Genomic DNA, 14,515 nt, shown 5'->3' on the forward strand with positions numbered 1-14,515 from the left:
GTGCCCCAGTTATGGGCAAATTTGAGCCACTATGCCATTACAGTTGTTGGATGATCTTGACAGAGGATACCATAATAAAATTTGTGTGGGAAATTTAATAATGGGAATAAGTTGGTATTGAATTTATTCAACCATATGTATTTAGTTGTAGCAAGACAAAATTAACATTTGACTATTATATTATGTAGTTATCAGGGAAAAACTAGCCTTCTGCAAAACAATCACTACAATATCCTCTTGATATACCTTGCATATAGTTGTAGCGACCCGACCCGAAGGGGTCAAGTCTCTGTGCTTATGTGTCATCCCTGGATCAGTATGCTGACACACACAGTACTCGAAGGATTTATAACAGAGGTAAATCACATGTATAAAGTAACGTAAATACTATTACCTCAATCCATATAGTGGAAGCAACAAGGTTCTGGATTCCCATCAACACCAACGGCAAAGTTGAGTGTAGAAATCATAACCCTAACGTATCACTTACTCGTTGTAAGAAACCTGCAACATGAGACGTTGCAGCCCGAAACGGGTCAGTACATTGAATGTACTGGCAAATTCACACCATAGAGAATGATGAACAATGGCTATCACTACATGCATATTTGGCTGGTGGAAAAGCTCTATGTTATAAGGTTTTTGCGTAAAGCCAATTTTTCCCTACTGCAAAGGAATACATTTTAATTAACTATCATGGTGGTTGTTGAACATTGAGAATGGTTGACAGCATTCTCAATCCCAATTAAAAATAATTAAAACCCAACAACTTTAATTAGAAGTAACATGTTGAGATTCACATGATATTCAAGTACTAGATACTCAAGTTGTCCATAACCGGGGACACGGCTAATCATGATTAGTTTGTACACTCTGCAGAGGTTTGCGCACTTTTCCCCACAAGACTCGATCGCCTCCGTTTGGTTTCTCGCACTACATGGTATTTGAGAAGACGGATGACCGAGACATAGTCTTTTAGAAGCTCTAGCACCTTACGATGGAGTAGACCGTACCACCTACATCCCCTACATCTGCTAGTCTACCCCTATAAGAGTTCGCACCACTTAGTCAACTATGCCAGAGCCCATAATGGCATGTGGCTGCACACGGAAGTTTCTAGCATGAATTATCTTATGATCCCTTTGAGCCTGGGTGGCGGTCCAAAAAAAACAGGCAAGTCCTGATAGACATCAGGTGCCTCAATCCACCCAGATGTGTGTTTAAGTTGCCACCTTAGATAAACCATTAAAATTATCAACTCACATCTGTCATGGATATCACTCACCCAATCCACGTCTACTAGCATAGCATGGCATAATAAGCAAACGTAGAAGTAACTCCCAAAGGTTTCATAATAATACAGGTAATAGGTACTACCTCATCTACTTCCCATCCCACAGTTTAATTAGATCCTAATCATGCAATGTGAGAGGATTGATCTAATGCAATAAAACATGGGTTGTAGAAAAGGTATGATCAAAGTGTGAACTTGCCTGCAATGTAGATGAAGATGATTCGCACTTAAAACTCTTGATAGATCTACTCGTCACACTCCGGTCAATCTATCGTAAGCGAGCAATAGTAATCACACAATAAGTACTCTTCGAATGCACAGGTAAAACTCGAACAAGAGAACGAACCAGATAGTTCAACTTAAGAACTCCGGTTGCAAAGAGAGAATGAACCGAACAAACGACGGAAAACAAACGGCGGAAGAAAACAACTCGGTTCTAGCACGTTGAAACTAGGTCAAATTTTACCATAGCAAAAAAAACTTGTTCAAGTTGGTTAGACGGAACGGCGGTTTCGAGACGAAACTCCAGGCGCTTGAATCACCTGATTCCGATAAACGGGCGAGAAGAAAAACTAGAACGAAGATCGGATCTGAGATCGCGATCGTGGAATAAATCCGACGAAAAGAAAGAGACGAACGGTTAAATGAACGGGCGTCGTTAACCGGGAATAATCGGTGATCACGTTCGTTGAGACGAACAGTCCGAAAGAAGAACAAAAACCGATCTAGGGTTCTTGGAAAAGAAACCGAACAAGAAAACGGAAAACTGATCTAGGGTTTTGGAAAAGAAACCGAAAAAGAAAACAGAAAACCGATCTAGGGTTTTGGAAAAGAAACCGAAATGAAGAATCGGAGAGAAAAACCAGAAAAGAAAACCGGAACGGTTTCTTTTAAAAGAACCGAACCGCGGGGAAGAAAAAAGAGAGGCGCGGGGCTACCTCCGGCGAGGCGGGGTGAACGGTGGCGACGGCGGCGTGGTAGGGCGGCGGCGGCGGCGCTATAGGGGCGGCGGCGGCGGGTGAGGGGCGCGGGGTGGGGCGCGGCTTGGGGAGGAGAGGGGGTTTGGGTTTTTGGTGTGAGGAGAGGAGGGGGTGTGGGGGTATTTATATAGGTGAGGGGAGAGATTACTTGGGGTAGGGGACAAGAAATAGAGAGGAAAAAGGAAAACGAAACAAAGGAAAAAAGACTAGCCTAGAGTCCTTTTAGGACTCGGCTAAGAGGCAAGAGGCGAGGCGGCGGCTGGCCTGGCTGGCGCCTGGCGCTAGCGCACGGCGCGCGCGCGGCTGGGAGGAGGCCGGCTGGCTGGGCCTTTGGCCCGGCTGGCCTGGCAGGAGTCTCTCTTTTTTTTAACTAGTTTCGCGCGCAGAAAAACAAGAAAAGAAAAAACTAAACGGGCTCCAAAAAATCTAAAGTAAATTTTCCCCGACTCCTAAAAGTGAGTCGAACAAAAGGAACTTTTCTACGGACCTAAAATGCTATTTTTGAGAACTCACATTTTTCCCTATCCAAATAAAATGCAAATAAACACCGGAAAACGAAATTCGATCTATTTATTAAATCTTCATTTTTCCTATATTTTGGGAAAGTCATATTATTCCCTCTCTCATATTTTGATATCAGAAAAATAATTGAAGATGAAATAAATAAATCAAATGATCCTCTTTTCAAATTCGAGAAAACTCTCAAATATGAAAATAACGAAATCTCCAACTCTCTCCGAAGGTCCTTGAGTTGCGTGAAATTTCTAGGATCGACCAAAATGCAAGAAAATAAGGTATGCATGATGATCTAATGTATAACATTCCAAATTGACAATAAATTCAAAGAACTTTGAATTTAATTCTTTGAAACTCCCAACTCATATTTCATAATATTTGAAGAAGTCATTTTATCTTCTCTCGTGAAAATCATTGAGTTGCATAAAGTTTCAGAATTGAAAATATTCTCAAATGAAATTCAAATATTTTCAACAACCCTTTTTCATTTAATTTAAATGGAAGAAGTCATATCATCTTCGCTCAAGGGTCTTGTGTTTGAAAAGGTATTTGAATTCACGGAGAGCAGAAAGCAAATATGAAATTTGGGAAAGTCCTTTTATTCCCTCTCATTTAACTTTCAAAAGTTTCGAATTCACTCACTTTCAGACAATCAATCAAACAATCAGTCAAATCTATCTATTTATTATAACATTCCAAAATTTAGAATTTTGGGATGTTACAAACCTACCACCCTTAAATGAATCTCGTCCTCGAGATTCGGAGAGGCTAGCAAGAAAAGGTTAGGGTTTGGGGGTCTCCTCAAATTCCATCAATCATCACCGGGGTCTGGGGTGCTACCACCCTTAGAAAGCATGGTTACGGTTCTGTCAAAACTCATATACTCCATCCTTATTCTTGACAGTGTCGGTCTTCTCAGATCCTCGAGAAAATTCCTTCTCTAAGCTCTTCCGGTAGTGGCATAACCTTTTCCTCAATTCTTCTGTCCTTTCCTCTTGGTAAGGTTATTCCGAGATTGGGTCTTCTTAGCTGACGGGTCCGGCGCCAAACTAAACCACTATCGATATCTCATGGTGGTCAACAATTTATGGTTTCTCCTGCAGGAAATGGGTCTGGGTTGAACCTCACCGTATAACCTACGGTTGGCAAAGCTGCCGTGTACAAGGAAAAAAATTGCTATACCATTCTAAGGTTTAAACAAGGTTTTCATCGTCGTCTCTCTACTATAGGTAAGTCACTCAGATTTACCATTCCATATAGCAAGGCGAACAATAAGAGTAAGTCGGTATGGTGATCAATCCATCCCGCACCCAAATCATTACCCTGTATATGGTTTAGCGAATCTCGCATTCTAACACTCGGTCATCCTTACAAGCATAGCAGAATTTCTCTTGTCGACGAACCAAGTTCAGATAAATCCATAGATTCTGCAAGCCAAACAACCATCTATCGTTCCTTCACAACTCTCAGGTTTTGCGAAAACTACTATAAAATCGTCTGTCGACAAAGGTATATCCACTTCCAGGGTTTTTCCTTCAGCAAGAATGTGGTTGCTTCTTGGCAGGTCCTAGGGCCTGTGGGTTATGGCACATCTCATCACTTGTAGTCCTTGAACTTATCATCGGGCAACTGATCATTGTTCCAACTTCCAACTTCCTAGTATTCTTAAATCCATCCAATTGTATTGTCTTCCTTCCTTATATTGGCTCCAAACTAGGACATGTTTACTCAGACTCATCATGGAGTTTTCCATTGATCCATATTTCCAACATCATACCTCCTTTATATCCAATAGTAATTCATCTCTTCATCCTCATGGAATATCCCTGATACCGAGATAAAAACTTATACTTATGAAGTCCATACTCTACTTCGTGGAACATCATTATCCTTTCCGCGGTCAGGCGTCCTTACAGGGGAGTATTGGCCATCTATGCATGGCACTTCTTCAACTGGGAACCGTGAAACACATCTTGAACTCCTGACAGTCCTTTGGGTAACTCAAACTTGTAGGCCACTTCTCTCATACGCTCCAAAACTCGGTATGGTCCTACAAATCTTGGGGCTAACTTTTACCTTAACTCCAATTCGTTTAACTCCTCGCAGAGGGAACACATGAAGACATGCTCTATCTCCAATTTCATAGACTACCTCCTTGAGTTTTTGGGTCTACATAACTCTTCTGCCTGGACCGAGCTACCTTCAGTCTATCTCGAATCGACTTAACATTCTCTTCTGACTCCTTTGATCACCTTTGGTCCAAACAACTGTCGGTCTCCAACTTCATCCCACATACTCTTGGGTATCACACATATCGAGACAAAACTCGTATTCATTTTGTCCGAAATCCACTCAGTGGAGTATCCTTATCTTTTCGAGGGGTCAACGGTTCTTACAGGGTACTACCACCCCTAAATGCACAAATCTTCCATAGACCTTATTTCTCATATCCAAAAAATGGTCAAAATCCTTCTTCCTAGAGTAACTCATAAAATCCAAATCAGTACCAACACTGCTAACTTTATTGATTCTCAAATTATTACAATCTCCTGTTTTTCCATTACATGCCTCAACTCAACACCTCAATATAAAGGAAAATGTCCTCACTACTACGACTATATTTCTTCTGTTACAAACTCAACTACTTATCACAAGTCTCCTTCTCCTTCGGACAATCTCTGCCAAAGTGCCCTGCTTCATTACAACGAAAACATATTACTTCTGACAAGTATCGAGGTTTCCTTTTTGGGCATTTGTTGAGGTAGTGCCCTGACTCCTTGCACCCATAACAGGTGACATGACTCAGATCCTTCCTGGAATCCAATCTACTTCTCTTTCTAGACTTTTCCATTCCAATCAGGGCTTCTATTTCCTGTGGGTCATACTCTACTTCCTCAGCCGGGAACTCTACTAGATCCCCATTCATACAATTCTGGGAGATGTGTCCTTCTTCTCCACATGAATAGCATGTCTTGGTGCAGGGTTTAATTGGCTCTTCTTTGGGTGTGTCCTCCACATCTTCCTTCATCACGGGTTCTTCTAAACTTTCCATAAGACCTCCTTTCATTGCTTCTTCCTTCTGCTGGATGGTTCTTTGTACCATGGGGTAAATGTGACACTGAGCAGGATAGTGGGTAGTCCCTTCACACAAGAAACAAGTGATCTGCCTAGTTGGGCATTCTTCAGCTGGGTGACTTCCTTCACAATTAGGGCATTCATCCTTGTGTTCTTTATGGTTGTGTCCGATTTCTCCACAAATCTTGCATGCACAAGGTTTCTTCATGTCTTTTCCATAAGGCTTCAACTTCTGGGACACAAACTGAGACTTTAGCAAAGTCAACTTAAATTCTTTCCAAGTGGTTACTCCTTGCCATCCATTGATGGTTTGGTACATCCTCCACCAAGTAGCAGCACCTCTTTCAAAACATTGAAGAGCATGCTGGGCCATATCCTTTCCGACTATAGGGTTGTTCTCCATATGATCCTCCATGTTCTGAATCCATCGGTCTGTCTCCAATTGACTCATCGGTCCAGAAAATACAAGCTCATCTCCATTCATTATCTATTGGGTCCATGGGTTTGGGGTGAGATAAGAGAGAGGGAGAGAGAGGAGTGCACACAATACAAACAAAAGTTTTGAAAAGATAGATTTTTGTTGTGGCTATCGTAAAAACATCAAAGAAATGACAGCTCACAAACATCGCATCTAATGTAGGTATATAACAGGGGTTTGGTCTTCTAAGGTCAATAAATCTTCAACGTCTCCAAATTCTTCAAGCCTTGTTCATGCCTCCAATGGCTTCTTCCGATCGTGTTTGTCCTTCTCAATTTCTTTTGCCAAATCAACTCTATTGTCGCGAAGTCTCTCATGACGTCCTTTAATATTCCGGAGTTGCATTTCAAACTTCTGGTTTCAACATCCTTCACATGAACCATGGTCATACTGTCCTTCAGTTCCTGACAGTTCTCCGGTATCTCGAGGTTGTAGCTCCTCCAGCTTGGCTACTCTCATCTTCAGGATCCTGAGTTCCTCATGAAATACTTCCTTGTCTAATACGACTTCCTGGAGCTCCATTTTAAACTTCTTGATGTACTACTCCAGATCCTGGTGATACACCGGCTAAGGTTAAAACTTCATCTTGCTGATAGTGCTCCATCAGCCTTCTACCATTTAATCCTTCCATGCATATGCATGCTTAACTCAGCACGGTGACAATAGCATATGCGGGCGATAACCTCATGGATAGCCGTGGTTGTTCTCTTGTCATTTCCATGAGCTATCTCTCCATAGTTGATATCTCCTGCCTTAGGGTTTTCCTTGACAAATCCTTGAGTTCTTAACTCTACATGCTCCGGTCTTTCTCCAACACACCTTGATCTCGGGTATTGACAACTTCCATAGTCTGCCAAGTTCCATAAGGGTAGCAGTCCTAGGTCATACAAATCTGGGGATTCTTCAGAGCCTTCAAATTCTACTTGTCTTCGGTCTTCAGCCGTTGTAGTTTCCATTATCATAATGTATGGTAAAATCCTCTTCATTCCGAATGGTCTCGGTTGTCCGATATCTTGTACATCTTGGAGTGGTCTCATCAGTCGAATCTTTGTGTGGTCAAAAGGGGAAAAGGGATATGGTCTCACTAAAAAAGAAATTTTTGAATAAGCTCAGAAGAGAAGAGAGGTAAAAGATCTTCTTGAAAGGGAAAGTTGTAGAGAAAAATCTTTGCTATGGGCTTGCTAGTTTCTAGGGTCATGTCCTACAGTCAACATGTGCTCTGATACCATCTTGTAGCGACCCGACCCGAATGGATCAAGTCTCTGTGCTTATGTGTCATCCCTGGATCAGTATGCTGACACACACAGTACTCGAAGGATTTATAACAGAGGTAAATCACATGTATAAAGTAACGTAAATACTATTACCTCAATCCAAATAGCGGAAGCAACAAGGTTGTGGATTCCCATCAACACCAACGGCAAAGTTGAGTGTAGAAATCGTAACCCTAACGTATCACTTACTCGTCGTAAGATAATCCTGCAACATGAGACGTTGCAGCCCGAAACGGGTCAGTACATTGAATGTACTAGCAAATTCACACCATAGAGAAAATGATGAACAATGGCTATCACTATATGCATATATGGCTGGTGGAAAAGCTCTATGGTTATAAGGTTTTTGCGTAAAGCCAATTTTTCCCTACTGCAAAGGAATAAATTTATTTAACTATCATGGTGGTTGTTGAACATTGAGAATGGTTGACAGCATTCTCAATCCCAATTAAAAATAATTAAAACCCAACAACATTAATTAGAAGTAACATGTTGAGATTCACATGATATTCAAGTACTAGATACTCAAGTTGTCCATAACCAGGGACACGGCTAATCATGATTAGTTTGTACACTCTGCAGAGGTTTGCGCACTTTTCCCCACATGACTCGATCGCCTCCGTTTGTTTTCTCGCACCACATGGTGTTTGAGAAACGGATGACCGAGACATAGTATTTCAGAAGCGCTAGCACCTTACATGTGGGGTAGACCGTACCACCTACAACCCCTACATCTGCTAGTCCACCCCGTAAGAGTTCGCACAACTTAGTCAACTATGCCAGAGCCCATAGTAGCATGTGGCTACACACGGAAGTTTCTAGCATGAAAGATCTTATGATCCCTTTGAGCCTGGGTGGCGGTCCGAAAAAAAACAGGCAAGTCCTGATAGACATCAGGTGCCTCAATCCACCCAGATGTGTGTTTAAGTTGCCACCTTAGATAAACCATTAAAATTATCAACTCACATCTGTCATGGATATCACTCACCCAATCCACGTCTACTAGCATAGCATGGCATAATAAGCAAACGTAGAAGTAACTCCCAAAGGTTTCATAATAATACAGGTAATAGGTACTACCTCATCTACTTCCCATCCCACAATTTAATTAGATCCTAATCATGCAATGTGAGAGGATTGATCTAATGCAATAAAATGGGTTGTAGAAAAGGTATGATCAAAGTGTGAACTTGCCTGCAATGTAGATGAAGATGATTCGCACTTAAAACTCTTGATAGATCTACTCGTCACACTCCGGTCAATCTATCGTAAGCGAGCAATAGTAATCACACAATAAGTACTCTTCGAATGCACAGGTAAAACTCGAACAAGAGAACGAACCAGATAGTTCAACTTAAGAACTCCGGTTGCAAAGAGAGAATGAACCGAACAAACGACGGAAAACAAACGGCAGAAGAAAACAACTCGGTTCTAGCAAGTTGAAACTAGGTCAAATTTTACCATAGCAAAAAAAACTTGTTCAAGTTGATTAGACGGAACGGCGGTTTCGAGACGAAACTCCAGGCGCTTGAATCACCTGATTCCGATAAACGGGCGAGAAGAAAAACTAGAACGAAGATCGGATCTGAGATCGCGATCGCGGAATAAATCCGACGAAAAGAAAGAGACGAACGGTTAAACGAACGGGCGTCGTTAACCGGGAATAATCGGTGATCACGTTCATTGAGACGAACGGTCCGAAAGAAGAACGAAAACCGATCTAGGGTTTTCGGAAAAGAAACCGAAAAAGAAAACGGAAAACCGATCTAGGGTTTCGGAAAAGAAACCGAAACGAAGAATCGGAGAGAAAAACCGGAAAAGAAAACCGGAACGGTTTCTTTTAAAAGAACCGAACCGCGGGGAAGAAAAAGAGAGGCGCGGGGCTACCTCCGGCGAGGCGGGGCGAACGGTGGCGACGGCGGCGTGCTAGGGCGGCGGGCGGCGCTATAGGGGCGGCGGCGGCGGGTGAGGGGCGCGGGGTGGGGCGCGGCTTGGGGAGGAGAGGGGGTTTGGGTTTTTGGTGTGAGGAGAGGGGGGGTGTGGGGGTATTTATATAGGTGAGGGGAGAGATTACTTGGGGTAGGGGACAAGAAATAGAGAGGAAAAAGGAAAACGAAACAAAGGAAAAAAGACTAGCCTAGAGTCCTTTTAGGACTCGGCTAAGAGGCAAGAGGCGAGGCAGCGGCTGGCCTGGCTGGCGCCTGGCGCTAGCGCATGGCGTGCGTGTGGCTGGGAGGAGGTCGGCTGGCTGGGCCTTTGGCCCGGCTGGCCTGGCAGGAGTCTCTTTTTTTTTAACTGGTTTCGCGCGCAGAAAAACAAGAAAAGAAAAAACTAAACGGGCTCCAAAAAATCTAAAGTAAATTTTCCCCGACTCCTAAAAATGAGTCGAACAAAAAGGAACTTTTCTACGGACCTAAAATGCAATTTTTTGAAAACGCGCATTTTTCCCTATCCAAATAAAATGCAAATAAACACCGGAAAACGAAATTCGATCTATTTATTAAATCTTCATTTTTCCTATATTTTGGGAAAGTCATATTATTCCCTCTCTCATATTTTGATATCAGAAAAATAATTGAAGATGAAATAAATAAATCAAATGATCCTCTTTTCAAATTCGAGAAAACTCTCAAATATGAAAATAACGAAATCTCCAACTCTCTCCGAAGGTCCTTGAGTTGCGTGAAATTTCTAGGATCGACCAAAATGCAAGAAAATAAGGTATGCATGATGATCTAATGTATAACATCCCAACTCATATTTCATAATATTTGAAGAAGTCATTTTATCTTCTCTCGTGAAAATCATTGAGTTGCATAAAGTTTCAGAATTGAAAATATTCTCAAATGAAATTCAAATATTTTCAACAACCTTTTTCATTTTATTTAAATGGAAGAAGTCATATCATCTTCGCTCAAGGGTCTGGTGTTTGAAAAGGTATTTGAATTCACGGAGAGCAGAAAGAAAATATGAAAGTTTGGGAAAGTCCTTTTATTCCCTCTCATTTAACTTTCAAAAGTTTCGAATTCACTCACTTTCAGACAATCAATCAAACAATCAGTCAAATCTATCTATTTATTATAACATTCCAAAATTTAGAATTTTGGGATGTTACAATAGTTGTAGGTCTGTTATATCTTTTCCTGTGTGACTTGCCAATACATTCAAAGTATTGACCCTTCGTGGCTGCAATGTTTCATGTTGTAGATTTTATACGACATGTGAGTGATAGGATATAGGGTTACGATGTCTATACTCAACATTTGCCTGTGGTGCTAATGGACTCCATGGAGATTTTATTTGCTTTTCCGCTGTATTTTTCTAAGGAGCTAGCCTTGAGCTATGCAGGTATGTATTATATTAAATTCTGGATCTACGATGTAATACTATGACATGTGGTTTATTTTGATATTACATCTTGTACTGTGTGTGCTAGCTATTGATCTAGGTACTAGCACATTGAGCATAGAGACATCGAATCTTGTCAGGTTCGGGTCATTACAGCCACATAGGGCAACGGATAATACGACCAGAAATAAAGTGGCAATGGATAATACGACGACAAATTTACAATGGCGCAGATAATAATTGTCTTACATATTCTGGATAATTTAAAATGCCACATGCGGCAAAGCCCAGAAGAGACGGGGGCAAGAGAAGAAGGAAATTGTAGACAACGATCTGGGTCGCTGCTGTCTCTACTCGTCGATGGATCGCCGGGCGATGAGATCCTCTAGCTCCTTCTTCAATTTATCATGACTTTGCTTGAAAGCAGCCACGGATTCCTCCACCTCCTACTCGCGCTTGATCCGGAGCTTCCTCAAGTCACCCATCAGTTCCTCGACGACCGCTGTTAGTGTCATCCTCGAGGCACTGCTCTGCTCATGCAACATCTTCGCATTGTCACCCATTCGTTAATGGACGAGGCTGGTTGCCTTGTCAACCGAGGCATCGCTGATCTTGAGCAGCTTCATCAAGCCGTCGACCAGCTCCTGCTGCGTAGTGACGCCAACGAGAATGTCGTCGTCGCCGGCGAAGGACTAATGCGCTTGTGACAGCCCTTGCGTGCCCGTGAGAGCTCGTTCGAGGGCTCCGCGGTGCGCCGGGACATCTCTGCTGTGGCTTCACGGTGGGACCTCTCCAGTGCTTCTGCAGTGTTGGTCTTTGCTGCCTGGTTATATGTCCACCCTAAACTCCTCCTACCGGTCATGGCGGAACGACTTGACAGGAAAGACCAGTTTTGTGGGTGATGAGGAGAGGAACTGTGAAGTAATTTTTGAGTGGGTAGTTTTTATAGCCCGGTGCTAAGTGTGAACACATATTAGTTTGATAGGTGTGAACCGATTTGAAATTATTGATTGCGTTGTAATCTGTAATGTGACGAGAAACAAGGTCAAAATTTATTGATGGTAGAAGGTTGACCACGTGGTTGCTTGCCGTTGAGGCGGCCGCGGCGCACTGTACTTGCGTCCGTCGAGCGTTTTGCTCGCCATTGAGGCGGCCGCGGCGTGCTCCATTCATCCGAGTCGGATGTTTGCCACGTATCACACACATCTTGTTAAGTTGAACCATTTCTATTGTGTTCTCTAATCGAAAATAGTTCGTCCGAGTGAACCGTATGCCGTATATCACACACACTTTGATCTGGCTAACCGTTTCTGTTGCACTCCCTAATAGCAAACAGTTCATCGGAGCGAACTGTATGGCATATATCGCACACACATTGATATGGCTGCCTGTTTCTATTGTTCTACCTCGTCGCAAATAGTTCGAATGGATTAACTATGTGCCATGCATCGCACAGGCAACTAAAATCTGAACCGTGTTTGATGGCTCTGCCATCACAAACGTTTTGCACCTTTTTGACGGGTTTTTTACGTCCCCGTTTTCGATTAATTCATCACACATAGTTTCATGAAAGGGTCTCTGATCGTAGTGTCGCGTTATCAGCATCCTAAAGTAGTGGGAGGAATACACAAGTCACCAATGATTGCACTGACACAAACAAACAAATACTTGCACCCAACGCGATAAAGGAGTTGTCAATACCTTCACGATTAACTTGCAAGAATGAGATCTGATAGTGATAGATACAAAAGGTAAATAAAAGTGCAAAATAAAATAAAAGTAAATAAATTGTTAGATCTGAAAGTAATATGATAAAACATAGACCCGAAGCCATAGTTTTCACTAAAGGCTTCTCTCTTGAAAGAAAGCATCCGGTGGGTAAACAAATTACTTTTGAGCAATTGATAGAAAAGCGCATAGTTATGACAATATCTAAGGCAATGATCATGTATATAGGCATCATGTCTGTGACAAGTAGACCGACTCCTGCCAGCATCTACTACTATTACTCCACATATTGACCGCTATCTTACATGCATCTAGTGTATTAAGTTAACAAGAACGGGGTAACGCCTTAAGAAAGATGACATGATGTAGAGGGATAGATCCAAAAAATAAGAACAAACCCCATCTCTTTGTCCTTTTTTGACAATGAAAACAGCAGGAGAAACTCCTACTGTTAATTTTATTAAATGTTAACCGAAGGTTAACATGATAACCTCAGTGGGGTTTTACAATAGGCATTTACAAGAGTATTGGGGCTAGCCACTTTGGGCAGCCTTAAAAAGAAAAAAATACAAAGACAGCTAAATGGAGGTGTGATCTACAAATGTGAGAGAATTCTTGTATCCTTCCAAGAAGGTCAAGCTTTGGGGATTTATTCTATACCCTAAAATCATGAAGTCCTCTTTCAATTTCCTCAGCCAATCAAGATGTGTGGCCACCTCTCCTTCAAAAATTAGCTTGTTTCTCTGTTTCCATATATTCCAGGAGGCTAGGGTGGTGATTTCATTAAATAATGGTCTCTCCCATCTCTCTTTGGCTTAGTCATGTCTTTCTTGCATATCCAAAAGGTTATCCCATTCAGTACCTAATATCTCCCAGCACTTTATAGCAAAAGGGCATTCATAGAATAGGTGATTATTTGTGTCAAGTATAGCATGCTCACATAGAGGACAATTATGGTCTTAACCAACATTGAAGTGCCGTCTCTGCAATAAGTCTCTGGTGTTTATTCTGTCAAGGAGCATTAGCCACGCAAAAACCTTGTGCCTCATAATGCACTTGGATTTCCATATGGAAGTTATGATTTGAGGTGCTTGCACATTCCTGAACATGAAGTCATAAAACTTTTTTGGTTTGTATTTTGTGTCCCCCCAACATAGAATCCATTCATCTGTGACCATCTGTTCCAGCAATACTCCCGTCAAAGTAGCCTAAAGATTATCCAATTTTGTCCTAGCCTCCAAAGACAAAGGTAACATGAAGTTATCTTCCGGTAAGCTATTGTTGTAGAAATGTGCCAGAGAAATGTCTTCATTAGTAGTGAAGGAAAACAAGTGTTCATGGGTGTTCATTAAAGGTTGTTCTCCCTGCCACACATCCTTCCACAGAAGAACAATGTCTCCCACCGCCGGCACACAAGTTGTAATCCCACGGTACACATCCATCAGCGAGAACACATCACGCCACCAGAAAGAACCAATGCTTGGTTTGGCATGAGGAGGGACTCCATCAGAGTAGTAGGCGTCCCAAATAATCATCACCCATGGAGTTTCATGCTTATGATAAACTTGTGTAGGTATTTAAGCAGCACAGCATTGTTTTGAATTTGGAGGTTGATGACACCCAACCCACCTTTCTTTTTAGGATGACAAACAAGGTCCCAGGCAGTAAGTGAATGTATTTTAGCATCTCTATCAATTTCTGTTCTCCATAAACAATGTCTTCTAGCTCTGTCAAAGATCTCAATCAACTTGAGTGGAAGTTTGAGGACACACATCGCAAATGAGAGAAGCGAGGAGAGCACTGAGTTGATTAGCTGCACACG

The sequence above is a fragment of the Triticum urartu genome, chromosome 6 (genome assembly GCF_003073215.2).
Source record: "Triticum urartu cultivar G1812 chromosome 6, Tu2.1, whole genome shotgun sequence".
Classification (NCBI taxonomy): Eukaryota; Viridiplantae; Streptophyta; class Magnoliopsida; order Poales; family Poaceae; genus Triticum; species Triticum urartu.